The 15,199-nt window shown below is 35.9% G+C and overlaps 1 long non-coding RNA gene across 2 annotated transcripts in view; it reads left to right on the top strand.

Moving 5' to 3' along the window:
- Nucleotides 1-14,518, top strand: part of LOC149744021 (uncharacterized) — a 64,943-nt gene extending 50,425 nt beyond the window's left edge. For both annotated transcript variants that reach the window (XR_016391570.1, XR_016391569.1), the window contains one exon: nt 10,390-14,518. This is a non-coding gene — a long non-coding RNA (uncharacterized LOC149744021). The remainder of the gene's footprint in view (nt 1-10,389) is intronic.
- The last annotated feature ends 681 nt before the right edge of the window (nt 14,519-15,199 follow it).

The raw sequence follows: 15,199 nt of genomic DNA, 5'->3' as shown, positions 1-15,199 counted from the left end.
AAGGGTGAAGGGTTTTTTTTTTTTTTTAAAAAAAAGGTAGTAGAGGTCAGAGAATAATTGAATTTCAGAGCTGAAACGGATATTTCTGACTACCTACTGTAATCACCTCACCTTCCTGTCAAGGATATTACCAGGAAGGAGAAGTGACTTATACAGTTCATCCCATCATGGGTTTATGTAATGTCTATTTACATAGCACCAAACATACTTTTACCAGGCACTTCATTATTGGTTATACAGATAAAATATGACTAAGACTTGATTCTTGCCCTCAGGAACTTGCTATCAATTGGGCAGTTAAGATGAGTAAACCGAGAAAGGCATTGCCGTAGTACAAAAGAGGACAGTGTACACAGTGGTTAAGAGTACAGGCTGTGGGTTGAAGCTATCTGAGTTCAAACACAACACCACTGCTCACACGTTGGGTGGCCTTGGGCAACTGAGTTCACTTTACTATGCTTCAATTTCCTTTTCCATGAAACGTTGATAACATTAGCATTTATCTTATAGGGTTACTTGATGATTAAGTGAGAAAATGTATACTCAATGCTTAGTAAAATATTTAGTAGTAGTAATCGATCAATAAATGTATTATTATCAGTAGTAGGTGCAATAGAGTAGGAACATCATCACTATCATTAGATTCCAGGTGTGGTAGTTTAAAAAGAAAGCTTCCCAGCAGTGGGATTAATAGTCCATGATTATATTAAGGTTTAGGAAGAGTGTTCTGGCAAAAGGGGTTAAATTATTTTCTGGTTTCCTGGACTTTGACTTTGTGGAGCCTTCTGAATGTCAAGGTTTTGGCTAGAGCTGTAACTGAATTGCAAACATAACTCTCATGCTCGTGATGATCCTGGATTTATATGCCATGTGTTCCAGAAAATGGCAGTGAAGTTTATGAGGAAGAAACAGCTCTTTCTTTCATACAAAGGTGAAGTTTCAGTTGGAAGTGTGGCTTCCTAGGGTGTTTGTTCTTACCCCACTGACCCAAACAGAGTGAACTATATGACAACAGGGTGTATATCACAGTATGTCATAGAGATGTAAGTTGGTAACATTTTGTATCTTCCACTGTAGGCTGTAAGTATTCTGAGGTCTGGGATGTAGCAGTTATCTATTGCTGAGTAACAAACCACTCCAAAACTTAGTGACTGTTTTTAGTGACTGAAACAACAGTAGTTATGGAATTTGCATTTCGGGCAGGGCTCTGTGGGGATGACTTGTTCTGCTCCATGCTTGACTTGAGGCTGAGATCCACTTTCTGGATAGCTCACTCATGTGGCTGGCAAGGTGGTGATGGCTTTTGGTAGTGAACTCAATCAAAACTGGAGTACTCATTTCTTGCTGGCTGCTTATTTGGGTTTCCTTACAGCATGGCTACCACCTCAGAGCAGTCAGACTACTTACATAGTAACTTATTGCCACTCGTGAGTGTCACAGAAGTACCAGGCAGAGACTGTGTGGCTTTGTAAATCTAGCTTCAGGAGTCAAATAACGTTACTTCTGCCATAGTTGCAAGTGCATCCACATTCAGGGGGAAAGAACATAGGCCCTCATCCCTCTATGGTGGAAATGTCAAAGTTACATGATGAGAGGGACATGTGGGTATGACTCTGTCGAGAAACACAATCTGCCAAAAATGCCACTTCGGTTTTGCCCACCAGAGTGTCCAGAACAGTGGTGACACAACACGGGTACTTAATAAATATAGCTCTGAATGAATTATAGCACTGAATACATTGAGTGAATGAAAATAAATGAATAGATTACTATTGCTACCCCAGTTCCTGACCCTTTCTGAATGACACGGATATTAGTATCAAACTTGGCTCCTGGCTTGAAATTTTGCTCTTTAATCTGGGCACTTACTTATGTATGTCTGTAGTTGATGTTGGAGTCTTAAACTCCTTTGGGGAATAAGGAAATGATTACAAAGACAGAGCGGTAGTGCCTTTGAAGAAAAGTAATTTGAATAAGTGAGGTAGAATTTGGTTGTAAAGATTTATCAAGTCGTCAAAGAGAGGAAAGTAGTTCTGAAGGAGGAAAATAATTGATGATGAACCAGCGTGGTTGCGATGAAGGAAACAGTATGATGACAAGAGATCGGGCAGCTTCTAGGGGAACAGCAGCCAAAAGAATCATCAGCAAAACTCTGTTTAATTAATGAACGGCAGCAGAAGAAGGTGCTCTAAAAAGATTAGAGATGGCACTTGAGGCTGTGCCTCCTGGGAAATATTGGATGACTGAAGTACTTCTGTGTGTGATGTGATTAAAATAATCAACTAGAATGTTGAACATTGAATCATGAATTTAAAAGATTTTGTCTGCCTGTGTAAAGCAAACATAAGACAGTCATTTTTGATTAATCTTGGCGAATAGGGAAGACCACCAATATAATGGTTGTTTCCAGAAGCCATAGTGGAAATGTCTTATTCTTTGCCCATAGCAACCTGATATATTATTGTCCATCAAGATTTTAACTCTGTGCCCTTATTATAAAATATATTTGGAGCTGACAGTTGCAACTTGAGCTGCGTAACTTAGGATAAAAGGTACAGATTGTAAATTTCTCCTCTGTATCATCCATGATTATTTTTATTTTTTTAATGAAAACGAAAGAGTGTGTAATCTTGTTAGTAAGTGCAACTCCTCAAACTTCAGAACAGAAAAAAAAAGTAGAATTTTGTTGATTATGTCACTCTTGATCATTTTGCCATTGTCAAGTGTTTCTTGGATTCTTCCAGAATGTTGACATTTACCCAACTTTGATTGAAGTTAAGGGAAAACTGTATTCCCTTTTTATTTGCTTTTTATCATCCTTTTCTAAAATTTTGTTATAGGAAAAGAGGCACACAGGGATTTAGCTATAAGGCTTCTGAGTGTTATGAATTAACAAGAGAGCAGTATTATTCCCATATCTCTGATTCCTACTGTCGTGGTGGGAATGACCAATAATTACGTTTTTTTTCTTATTTCACTGTACTACAATAAATGCATGTTGCAGCTGAACGGGTTTGACAGAAAACATACTTCAACTATGTGACTACATTTACAGTTATTTACATATTAATGCTATAGGATTTGGACATCATAATGTCATCACTGGCTTTCAAAAACACTTAGAATATTCTTTTAATTAAGTTTAGATTTGCTATGAGAGTTTGAAAATATAATTTGTGCCGAATTCTAAAGCTGAGTAGTCAAGGACATTATTTAAAAGTTCTCATAAACTTTAAATTATGCTTCAGTTGATGTTTCTTGCTAAGCAGAACATTAATTTGGTTTTGCTGTATATAAATATATCAAAATTAAGAAGTAAATATTTTCATCGGCTCTTTAGACACTCGGATTAAGGTATCTGAAGCAGGCTGGTCAGGAACCTTTGACCTAGTAGTGGAGTTTACAGATATGGCAAACCCCTACGGCAGATTAAAACATTGCATACAAAGACACCAGCTATGTCTTCAAAACACACCAAACGTCACTGCATAGTTTGTTAAGGTGATCATATAAGAGGGCGAAAAAATTCAGGTGGGGCTTTGGCTACAGAGTGAGACACTGCCGCCCCAAGCTACAGTACTTCCACTTCTTTGTTCTCACTAGCTCCTCACTTCCCACCAGCACCTTTCAGTAGAGTCCTAATCGCCACCTATAATTAGATTTTTATTTGTGCCTTAACATGCTTAACGTCCGCCTCCCTCAGACAGGGGATACCCTTGATGGAAAGACTATGGGTAATTTGTGTTTCCCTCTGAATTCCTGATACTTAGTATAGGACATCACATATAGTAGGCACTTCAGTTAATTTTTATTAAATGTTAAAAGATGCCATTTTGGGAAAGAGATTTCTCATTTAACCTTAATCAGAGCAGCACCAGGATTGGTCCCAGGCATAGACTTTAGAGCCTCAGTTTACATTCATATATATGTGAAATCATCAGCACTGCCTTCTCTCAGGCAACAGAGTCACATGCGTTTAATTCAGGATCTGTTTTCTTTTTTTTTTTTTTTAACATCTTTATTGGAGCATAATTGCTTTACAATGGTGTGTTAGTTTCCGCTTTACAACAAAATGAATCAGTTATATATATACATATGTTCCCATATCTCTTCCCTCTTGCGTCTCCCTCCCTCCCACCCTCCCTGTCCCACCACTCCAGGCGGTCACAAAGCACCGAGCTGATCTCCCTGTGCTATGCGGCTGCTTCCCACTAGCTATCTACCTTACGTTTGGTAGTGTATATATGTCCATGCCCCTCTCTCAGTTTGTCACAGCTTACCCTTCCCCCTCCCCATATCCTCAAGTCCATTCTCTAGTAGGTCTGTGTCTTTATTCCTGTCTTACCCCTAGGTTCTTCATGACATTTTTTTTTTCTTAAATTCCATATATATATGTTAGCATACAGTATTTGTCTCTCTCTTTCTGACTGACTTCACTCTGTATGACAGACTCTAGGTCTATCCACCTCATTACAAATAGCTCAATTTTGTTTCTTTTTATGGCTGAGTAATATTCCATTGTATATATGTGCCACATCTTCTTTATCCATTCATCCGATGATGGACACTTAGGTTGTTTCCATCTCTGGGCTATTGTAAATAGAGCTGCAATGAACATTTTGGTATGTGACTCTTTTTGAATTATGGTTTTCTCAGGGTATATGCCCAGTAGTGGGATTGCTGGGTCATATGGTAGTTCTATTTGTAGTTTTTTAAGGAACCTCCATACTGTTCTCCACAGTGGCTGTATCAATTTACATTCCCACTAACAGTGCAAGAGGGTTCCCTTTTCTCCACACCCTCTCCAGCATTTATTGTTTCTAGATTTTTTGATGATGGCCATTCTGACCGGTGTGAGATGATATCTCATTGTAGTTTTGATTTGCATTTCTCTAATGATTAGTGATGTTGAGCATTCTTTCATGTGTTTGTTGGCAGTCTGTATATCTTCTTTGGAGAAATGTCTATTTAGGTCTTCTGCCCATTTTTGGATTGGGTTGTTTGTTTTTTTGTTATTGAGCTGCATGAGCTGCTTATAAATTTTGGAGATGAATTCTTTGTCAGTTGCTTCATTTGCAAATGTTTTCTCCCATTCTGAGGGTTGTCTTTTGGTCTTGTTTATGGTTTCCTTTGCTGTGCAAAAGCTTTTAAGTTTCATTAGGTCCCATTTGGTTGTTTTTATTTCCATTTCTCTAGGAGGTGGGTCAAAAAGGATCTTGCTGTGATTTATGTCATGGAGTGTTCTGCCTATATTTTCCTCTAAGATTTTTATAGTGTCTGGTCTTACATTTAGGTCTTTAATCCATTTTGAGTTTATTTTGTGTATGGTGTTAAGGAGTGCTCTAATTTCATTCTTTTACGTGTAGCTGTTCAGTTTTCCCAGCAGCACTTATTGAAGAGGCTGTCTTTTCTCCATTGTATATTCTCACCTCCTTTATCAAAGATAAAGTGACCATATGTGGGTGGGTTTATCTCTGGGCTTTCTGTCCTGTTCCATTGATCTATATTCCTGTTTTTGTGCCAGTACCATACTGTCTTGATTACTGTAGCTTTGTAGTATAGTCTGAAGGAAAATATTTTTGTTGTTTTTCTCTTAGTGATTATGAGCCCTCTTAACTCAAATACACTTGAATTTATACTTTTTGATCGAAATTATCATTACTTTTGGATCACCCCAGGTAGAAGTTCCAATGATATTGTCCAAGTTAATTTATCTTATAGAAAATTTAGGATGGCTGCCCATTTCTGGTGTAGTGAATTTTCCAGTTCCTAACAGAATATCACCCACAGAGACTTGGCTGCTCCTTTCAACAAATGAAAGGGAACACACTAATTTCTTAGCTCATCCCAGGATACAAGACAGCACCATGAATCAAAGATCAGAGTTTTGCTTGATTCAGCCACCAAATGCCACTTTCTTCTCAGTGTCATCTAGCGATGACACTTGGATCTCTGCTCATCCTGACTCTAGCCAAGAGATAATTGCTTGGACTGAAGCCTAGGCATGCAGTACACATTGGCTTCCTGTTGGGAACCACACTCAGAGAGAGAGAGTGTGTGTCAACCTTCGGTTCTTACGTAGCTTTTTCAAAGAATTCTTGACATCGATGATTCCTCCTTGCAATTTTTGGAATACTAAGACTATATAACAATTTATTAGGAGCCTCTTTAGCGACACCTAAAGACTGTGGGAAAGATGAAAAGAATGCACACAAAGGACAGGTGGACTTGCTGGGGCTCAGCGTGCTGTTTGCTCTGTTTGTATGTCATTTACTGCTGCTGGCAATTTTAAGAATATATTCTTCATTGGATATCTGAAATAAAATACGTTTGTCTCAACTTACCCTAATTCAGCCTTTGAGAAAGTTTATCTTACTTTGGAAAAATAGTTTAAGCAAAGCACTTGAGGGAAAACGGGTTAGAGAAAATGTCTCCAAAAAGTCAATGTCTTCATTAGTAGAAGTTACAGCTACCCCACTCATCTTTTAGATACTGAAATCTGACCTAACAAAATGAAAAATAAATAATCTAATTAAATATCAGGGAACTCCAGTGGTTATTAAGTATAAATACAATTAATGAATACAAAAGGACTTTCATAGTACATTATATTTTACAATTATTTATAATAGAAATAAAATAAAGATAATAAAAACCTTGGAAACTTTATTAATTGTAAGAGTTTATCGTGCTTGCAGTTACTGTGTTTTGTTTTGTTTTATTTTCCTCAGAAAACAGGTTGAAACCTCTAATTTATTTTATGAACTGCCAAATTTTGCAAAAGAGTCTAGGAACTCATCATGATTTGCCCCCTTCCAGAAATTCGTGTATTCCTCAGAAATCAATTCTACTTAAAACTTTCTGATTAATTCAATCATTTCTGAGTGTTCTGGGAAATAATTTATTTAATAATCTCTGCTTTGGAAAAGATATTTGGAAAAATGAAAAAAGAAAGAATCATTAATAGAGTATGAAATAGGTTTGTTAGTTGACTCCAAGGAGGGTGGGGATTAGACTGTGGACGCAGAGTTTATAAGAGAAGAGGAAGAAATATGGAAGCAGTCATTATAAATACAGGAGGAAATCACATCTGTTAGAACTCATGGCCTGTGGCTATTCTGGACCACAGTTAGGAAAATGGTAAAGTAGATCTAGGTGGTAGACCAGGCGTATGACCCAAAGTAAATCCGTTGAACTGTGTGTGCCTAGACTCTTGAGCCTCAAAACATTCTCGTTCCTATTGGAAAAAAAAAAACACTATTATTTTCTGAAACCACACACACACACACACACACTCTACAGTGCTCGTACACTGGGCATCTTTGCATTATTAGGAATTGATGGTAGGAAGAGCATCATAGCTCGACAGAGTGGAGAAGTGTTTGTGAGAAGTGTTTGTGATAGAAAGGATTTTCGTACTTTAGAAGGCAAGTGTGATCACAGAATTCTTAAATCATGGCAAAGAACTCATTTCTTTTTGCCCTGTCAGACATTTGGTATTTCAAAAATGAACAGCTCTTACATTTTTGCAGTTACAGCAAGGCCTTCTCATGACTGCCATGTCCTGGCTGCTGACCTTTGCTCCAGTGTCATCTGGTGTCACTTTCCACCTTGCTCGTCTCACTGCAGCTACTCTGTTCTTATTTTAGTTCTGTGCTCCGATCTCTTTTCCAACACCTAGCCTCACACTTTCCCCCAGAGGAAGAATCTTTCTCTTTCTTTCTTTCCCTTTCTTTCCTTCCTTTCCTTTCTTTAACCTGAATGCCTTCCTATCAGCCTTTCTGTCTTCCTTTCTCTTTTCTTTTTCTTTATTCTATCTCTCAGCTCCTTTTGTAATTAGTCCCTTCTCATGTTTCTGTCCTGCCTGACATGTTTCTTACTTGGAGATACTTTTCCTGTGCACCTCATCTAAGATGGGTTCCCCCGTCTTACCCTCAGCTGTTAACTGCCTCAATATCCCATTTTCACTTAAGAAGTAAGAATTTTTTATTCTGCACTTCTTTGATATTGATATTTACATCTATCAGAATAATTTAACTCTGGGACATGAATTCTTATGACTGTCTGAAAACATTCTGAGGGTGTATACCAAAGAGTTTCTGTTTTTCAAAACTGTTCATAAATCATTTTAATAAGTAAAACGAAGACTCTTAGAGCTACACATTTTCATTCATTCCAATTTCCATAGAATCAATCGAACAAATATTTTTTTCTCTGCAGAGAGATCAAGATGGTTTTCCTCCCAGATACTTTAGTTTTCTATTCTTAGATTTGTATGTATATATCTTTGAGTGTGTATGTGTGTGTGTATATATATATACATATATATATATGTAAAAACTGTATTTGCTCCCACTCAAATGTGGAAAGAATAAAATATGATGCTTTATTCCTCCATAAGTGTACTTCAGAAAAACTTAAACTTCCTAAGGGAATGTAATTCATTATGAGGTGAATACTCAGTGAAGTCATAGTTCACACTTACTATCAAGGTTATTCATCCCATCTCAAAGGGTGTTCCATCGTTTCCTTCCCAATGCAGGCCCGCTCTAGGTGCACGGGGATACCTACCTGTGCCCAGAGATTTGACAAAGGGACCTATGGTCTGCATGTTCTTCTCTTCCTGACTTATAATAAATTCTAGATTACCATAAGTGATCTTAACTAGACTCTGAGTCATGGTTTCACATCTTGCTCTACCTGCTGCTGAAGTAGCTTAAAGCTGGTATAACTCATGGTCTTTTCAGAGTACAGTGGTTCCCTTTCTGCAGTAACTTGGCTCCATCTTGATTTTCTTTGCTTCAGATGCTCTGAGAGCATCTGAAATGCCTGCTTTCCAGGTCCTGGCATAGACTCTTCATGTCAAGGCATCCATCCCATGGCTACCTATTCCCTTACCATGGTGGTCTCAGCCTCCCCAGGAAGTTTAGCTCTCAATCCTCAGCAATTCCACTGGGGGTGTACCAGGCCTTCTAGATCCCTCTCCAATCCTGTGCAGACCTGACAGTATCTCATGTCTACTCTCTTCTTAAACATATCAAGCCACTCTCTTTCCTTAGCTATAAACAACAGCTAGCAAATCCTTTTCAGAGGGAAGAACTTTCAGGGTACTTAGCAAGTGAAGAGGCATCACCATGCAATTTAAAAAGCAGACCTTCAAAGCAAAATAATTTTCTAGGTACCTCTCTTGCAAGAAGAGGTTTTTTTAAAAGTTATATATAAATGACTGTGAGACCACTAACTAAAATACACATCTAATTAATATATATTTTTTAATCCAACACTGCCTTCTACCTTGTTAGCTACAAGATCCCTTGGAATTTTGAGATTCTGATATTGTTGTTGACATAGGGTATTAGATAAGTTTTTTCTAATAGGAAAAAAAATAAGTCAGCATTGAGACTTGAAGCTGAATCGTGACTGTGTTATTCTGTGCTGAACTTGCTCTATTTTTACCTGAGGTAACAAACTTCATGGCCAAGCCTTCATGGTAGAATGGGCACAAAGAAAGAAATTGGCTTACCAGTAAGAAGAGGTACTAGGAAAGTGTTTTAAATTTTGACATCTGGTATCATATATTATGTTTAGTTTGGACAGAGTAGTCTTTTTTTATTCACTATGACTGGCCTCACCGGTCAATTAATGACAGAAATAATTTAAAGAGGGGAGTCATTTAAAAATGTTTGATATAGATGTACTATTTTAACTGTCATTCACTTTATAATAATTTGAAGCAGGGCTACATTTACTGTTATTTGGTTTTTGTTTTTGTTTTATTTTGTATCTTAACATGAATTTACTTATCTTGTATAAACTGTATTTATAATGCATTGTCTTTTATTTCCATGTTGTTTGTCTTTTTTAAGTGAAATGAGAACGTAAATGTATTTGTAAAATGATCCAAGACTATAATCCTCATAGATTTTATATTCCTCTGCCTAATTTTTTAAATTTATGTTTTTCTATACATAATTCAAGACTTTGTTTGTAACCTGCTTAAGTATTTTGAAACCATTAAGCACAGACTTCAAAAGAACTGCTCTTTCCATGCTCATATTCCATTAGGTTATATAAATAACAAAGAAGTAATAAAAAGGACACCTGGGGGAAAAAAATTGAGAAAAAGCACAAATTATTCTTGATAAACATGCAGCTTATGTGGTGGTGGCAGAAATGGGAGAGTATTAGACCATAATTTAGTATCCTGGTGCAGTCCTTGGTTGATGAACATAAGTTTTAAGTCTTGCAAAGAAAATTGGTATTCTTAGTTAACCCAATAGGTTAGTTAAATTGAGACCAGTTAAAAGGGCTTCTCCCATGTTTACACACATTTCATATAATCATATCAATCATGCATGTATTTTGTATTTCTTTTCTTTTGTCTTTTAGCTTGGTTGAATTCAGTAGCCTTCTGGAGCCCCTTCTCCTGGACACCTACTCAACTATGTGTTGGGAAGACCAAGGCGAATAAGGACTGGACTCTGAATGCAGTGAGGGTCTAAAAGGGAGATAACAAACACTCATCCATGCTTTATGTAGTAAATCCCACCAAGCACAAAAACTAAAAGTACATCGTTTCACATATTAAAAATAGGCCCCTATGTCACTTATTCTTATGCCAGTTTTTCTTCAGTATTTTATGTAAAATTTTACTTGATAATTTAGATCAAGTTTTAAAGATGTAAAAATATCTGGATAAAAGTATGTGCCCTTATCACTAATTGTCAGTCTACATCAGCTACTATTTATTTTAAAGTACTTCATTCCAGTGTGAGGAGGGTTACATTTAAATATTTCTCAGTCTCCTGAGATTTCTGATTCATATATGTAGCTCTGAAATACTGTGAGCAGGGTGCCATTCAATGCTTTTATGGAGTTTTTTTTTTTTTTTTTTTTGCTGCTCGTGAACTGCTATGTGCCAGATGCCCCATTCATAACATCTCTTAACTCTGATAATGAGTAGATGTCATTATTTTGCCTTCCAGCACTTCTGATCAATATCAGGCTAATATTATTTTCTCTCTGATTTTCCTTTATATTTTCAAAATTTATAGCAAACACAAAATGAAGTAATTATTTAATGTTTAACACAGTACAGTTTTTCTTTGACTGCCCTCTAAGCCCTTGCAACTAGGATCGACTTTATTACAAGTTTAAAAAATTATGAAAATATTTTAGCATAAATATTTATTTAGTGGTACCCTTAACAGTGAATTTATGAGTTTTTTTAGGCCACTTTTCAAACTCATTTTAGTTTCAATTAAGATTTGGTGGAATATTTTTTAAACTCATATAAGAAAATATAAGACCTAAAGAGGAAATGTAAGTCACATTCTTTAGAATTATCTTTCTGTTTATACCCAGTATTTCTTAGTTATCGGAATAAAATTGTGAGCCCAGTGCCTGACACATATTTGGCACTCAGAAAAGTGTATTAAATGAATGCATTCAAACTGAAATAACGTAACTGCTTAGTTAAGGCTTCTCTTGTTTTAGGTGTTTTTTTACAAGATTCTTTTCATTTTAAAAGAGATAATAGAGACTTTAGAAACTGAAAGGTAATGTTAATAGGAATCATAGCAATTATCTCGTCTATCTTCTCCAATTTTCAGATGGAGCTGACAAAGAAATTAAGTGATTTAACCAATGGCAAGTTAAATAGACTTCAAACTTTCAGATGTATTATTAAGCCATGTAGTTAATTTGGTTCAAAGTTTTGATTTAACCAACATGTATTAAGTATGTGTAATGATGAAGGCACTCTAATGAGCGCCAAGCTTAAAAAAAAAAAAGAAACACGAAATTCCTACCCAAAGTTTGTAAACTACGGACTAGTATTTGGGAACCACTGAAATTTGATTCTTAGGCTCAGGACTGGAGTCTGGGCGGGCGATACTGATTTGAGAGTCATTAGTATACACTTGTAATTGAACGGATGCAGTGAATGAGATCACACAAGAAGAGGAAATAAAACGAAAGAAAGAGTAGAACTAGTGGATTCCTGGTGAAGACGTATTTATAAGATGATACAAAGAGAATCAAGGGGGAAAAGAGACATATAAAAGGAGTGAGAATCAGATGATAAATAGTTCCTTGAAAATCAAGGGACAAAGAGAACCAGGTAGTAAATGATGGGAGGTTTCTTGTACCTTGCAGAAAACTCAATTATGATGAAGACTTAAAAGACACTATTAAAATCAGACATTCAGCATCACTGGGGATTCTTGCAAAAGTGCTTTGCTACAAAGGGAGTAACATATGAGCCACAATGAAGATTGCAAATTCTTGGAAAGAAGGAAAGAGGAGGAAAGAAATAATACAAATAAAAGACCAGCATTTTCCAGAATGAGTTCTGCTATCTTCACAGGTTTTAGTAGCTATTACTTGAAAAATATAAAGGAGAGCGTTGGGGTAGAGAGTTCACTTGTGAGATATCTTGAGGAGACAATTTAAAAAGTTAATTTTGCTGCAGGACTTCAGAAAATTTATTTGGCAAATGGGAATGGAGAATATCCAAAAGAGGGTATATTTGGTCATCTATTTTCTTTAAAAAAAAAAAAAACAGTTTTTGGGATTACTATTCTATATTAGTCACTTGGGAAATTTTGCTTTGGAATAAAAAGAAAAAGCCAAGATATTTAACACTAATAGAAAAAGAAAGAAGAGAAAGAAACAACAGGAATTCAAAAAAAATTCTCCAGTTTTATTAAGATATAATTGACATATAACACTGTGTAAGTTTAAGGTATACAATGTGTTGATATGATACATTTATATATTGCAAAATGATCACTACCATAGTACTAGCTGACACCTCCATCATGTCACGTAGCTACCATTTATTTTTTGTGGTGAGAACATTTAAGGTCTACTCTTAGCAACTTTCAAGTATATTAAACAGTTTTATTAGCTAAAATCACCGTAATGTAATTAGACCCAGAGAACTTATTCATCTTAAAACTGGAAGTTTGTACTCTTTGGCTGACATCTCCTGATTACCCCCAACCCCCTGCCTCTAGTAACCACCATTCTAGTCTCTGTTTCTATGAATTTGACTTCTTAAAAATTCCACATATAAGTGATATCCTACAGTATTTGTCTTTCTCCAACTTACTTCAGTTAGCATCGCGCCCTCAAAGTCCACCCATGTGATAGGTTGAAAGAAACCTTGTTTGTGTTGAGGTGTGAATCCCTTCTACTCCAGGATAAGTTTGATTAGATTTGAAAGCCCAAATATTGGAATTTCAATATGTTTAAAGGTTCAGTGCAAATAAAGACCTTCTGAAGTCAAGTGTACACTCAGATAGTGACAGAGCCATGCAACAGAATTTCTATTCATTTGTGTTTTCTTCACAAAGACATCCAGGAAAGATGCATCAAAGGGGAAACCTAGCAGAAAATCTTAAACCAAAATAATTGGTAAGGTTGATTAAGAGAGGAGGAAGCATGAAGCAAAGAAACTTAGTAAGTACTTTTTTCCAGCTTTATTTCAATATAAATGATATATAACATTGGGTATATTTAAGGTGTACAACATGTTGACTTGATACACATATATATTGCAAAGTAATTACTACCATAACATTAGCTAATACCTGAATCATGTAGCATAATTTCCATTTATATTTTGTGGTGAGAATATTTAAGATATACTCTCTTAGCAACTTTCAAGTGTATAATACAGTATTATTAACGTAAATTACTATACTGTACATTAGATTCCCCAGAACTTATTTATCTTATAACTAGAAGTTTATAACCTTTGACCAACATATCACTTCTCTGCCACCTCCCAGCTCCTGGTAACCACCCTTTTTTTCTCTGTTTCTACAAGTTTTATGAATTTTGGGTTTTGTTTGTTTGGTTTTTTTAGATTCCATATGTAAATGAGATCATACAATAATTGTCTTTCAGTGTCAGGCTTATTTCATTTAGCATAGAGCCCTCAAGCTCTATCCATGTTGTCACAAATGGCAAGGTGTCTTTCTCATGGCTGAATAATATGTACATATGTATATACACCCCCCACCTCATCTTTATTCATTCATCTGCTGAGGAACACTTAGGTTGTTTCCATATCTTGGTTATTGTGAATAATGCTGCAATGAACATGAGAGTGCAGATATCTCTCCCAAGATCCTGTTCTCATTTCCTTTGTATATATACCCAGAAATGGGATTGCTGGATCATGTAGTAGTTTTATTTTTAATGTTTTGAGGAACCCTCTTAGTTTTCCATAGTGGCTGCACCAAGTTACACCCTCACCAATGGTGCAGGAGAGTTCCTTTTCTCTACATCTTCGCCAACACTTGTTGTTTCTCGTCTTTCTGATAATAGTCATTTTGACAGGTATGAGATGGTATCTCATTGTGGTTTTGCATTTTTCCGGTGATTACTGATGTTGAGGACTTTTTCATGTACCTGTTTGACTGTCTTCTTTGAAAAAAATAAAGAAGATTGAAATCATATCAAAAGCCTTTTCGTACCACAGTTGCATAAAACTAAAAAGTTTTCCTAGTTTCCTAGTTTCTCCTAGTTTACCAGGAGAAAACTGAAAAATTAACCAATATGTGGAGATTAAACAGCATGCTACTGAACAACCAGTGGGTCAAGGAAGAAATCAAAAGAGAAATCAAAACCATTTCTTGAGACAAATAAAAATGAAAATACAATATACCAAAACTTATGGAATGCATCTAAAGCAGTTCTAAGAGGGAAGTTTTTAGTGATAAATACCTACATGAAGAAAAAAGAAAGATCTCAAATAAACAACCTAATTTTACAACTCAAAGAACTAGAAAAAGAAGAACAAACTATGACCAAAGTTAGTGGGAGGAAAGAAATAAAGATCAGTGCAGAAATGAATGAATGAGAGACTAAAAAGAGAATAGAAAAGATCCCTGAAACTTGAGTTTTTTTGAAAAGATAAACAAAACACACAGACCTTTAGCTAGACTTATCAAGAAAATAAAAGAGGATTCAAATAAACAAAATTATAAATGAAAGAGGGTACATTACACCTAGATACCACACAAATGGAAAGGAATATGGGAAACTACTATGAACAATTATGCACCAACAAATGGACAAACTAGAAGGGATGAACACATTCTTAGTAAGTACTTCTACTGGTCTTACATTCCTGCTCATTTTCTGGCATTCCAAAATCTTATTTGAAATTTTGGACATAAACATTCTT

This window comes from Delphinapterus leucas, unplaced genomic scaffold, assembly GCF_059928025.1.
Source record: "Delphinapterus leucas isolate spDelLeu-1000000601 "Yukka" unplaced genomic scaffold, BTC_Dleu_Yukka2 spDelLeu_asBTCV2_sq25, whole genome shotgun sequence".
Classification (NCBI taxonomy): Eukaryota; Metazoa; Chordata; class Mammalia; order Artiodactyla; family Monodontidae; genus Delphinapterus; species Delphinapterus leucas.
The sequence above is the reverse complement of the archived record's forward strand: the minus strand, read 5'-3'. Positions and strand labels throughout refer to the sequence as shown.